This window comes from Pristiophorus japonicus, unplaced genomic scaffold, assembly GCF_044704955.1.
Source record: "Pristiophorus japonicus isolate sPriJap1 unplaced genomic scaffold, sPriJap1.hap1 HAP1_SCAFFOLD_112, whole genome shotgun sequence".
In the NCBI taxonomy this organism is placed as follows: Eukaryota; Metazoa; Chordata; class Chondrichthyes; family Pristiophoridae; genus Pristiophorus; species Pristiophorus japonicus.
In genome coordinates, this window is record NW_027250777.1 from 351,088 (window position 1) to 352,114 (window position 1,027).

The 1,027-nt window shown below is 44.6% G+C and overlaps 1 non-coding gene across 1 annotated transcript; it reads right to left on the reverse strand.

Annotated features, from left to right (window-relative positions):
- Positions 1–637: 637 nt before the first annotated feature.
- On the reverse strand, positions 638–710 carry trnav-uac (transfer RNA valine (anticodon UAC)). Its single transcript has one exon. It is a non-coding gene; the product is annotated as a tRNA-Val (tRNA).
- Between the last annotated feature and the right edge of the window lie 317 nt (positions 711–1,027).

Sequence of the window (1,027 nt, forward strand, 5' to 3'; positions counted from 1 at the left end):
TGACCCATTTTACTCACTGTATTTTAGGAGTCTGGTTCAAAATCTTCATTGCTGATGACACCAGGAATCTGGGGCAACTTTTGTCAAATTTAACAGCACCGGTTATTCCGACCGTGCACAGAAAATAGAATCAGTAGTGAAGATAAAATCCTAGGGTGCTCATTTTCAGATTCAATGCAGCAGGATTTCAAATAAAGTAAAAGAATTTTACAGTGAAAAGATTTAGAAGTGTTACTTGTATTTATGTCTTTAATTAAACTTTGTGGCGTCTGACTCCCGTTCATGCCACTGCTGAATAAGAAAGGAGGGTTTGACGTTGACCAGACTGCACTGCCCCTGATATTTGTGAGCTCATCCTTTATATTCAGAGGTTTCTCACCCTTTGATGGGCTGCAGTGTAGCGGATATCACGTTGGCCTCACACGCGAAAGGTCCCCGGTGGATCCGTTTTCTCTCACTGAAAGTTATCTATTTATTGGTTAAATAAAGAGCAATTCAGGAATAAGGGAGCCCTTTTGCCAGGAGAATAAATAGCAAATAAAAACAGCAAATTCTGCAAATCTCAGCAAATAAGGCAGCATTTGCCAGGAGACTCAACTCGCCTCCGATTGTTCCCATTTGGCAAGTTCAAACAAAATGTTTATGCCTGGGATCGAACCAGGGACTTTTTGCTTGTAAAGCAAACATGATAACCACTACACTACAGAAACCACTGGTATAATAGCCCCAAAAGAGGGGAGCTGACCAGTGAGCTCTCTCTGTGCTGATCGGGAATGAGGAGGCTCACCTGAAACAACTTCTGTCCCACACTGCAAGTTCTCAATCCTTCTCCTCCACTGCCCTTTACAGAAATGTCACGGATCACCCAGCCACCGTGTTCACTTCCACATCCTCACAGTGGGGCCACAGAGCCTCCTACCGTCTCCCCGCGATCAGTGAACACACCCAGTTTGTAAAATTAAACCCGGAACACGTGCCCGGCAAAGGGCAGGAGAAGCCAGATAGTCTGTAAGCTCGGTCTATCACA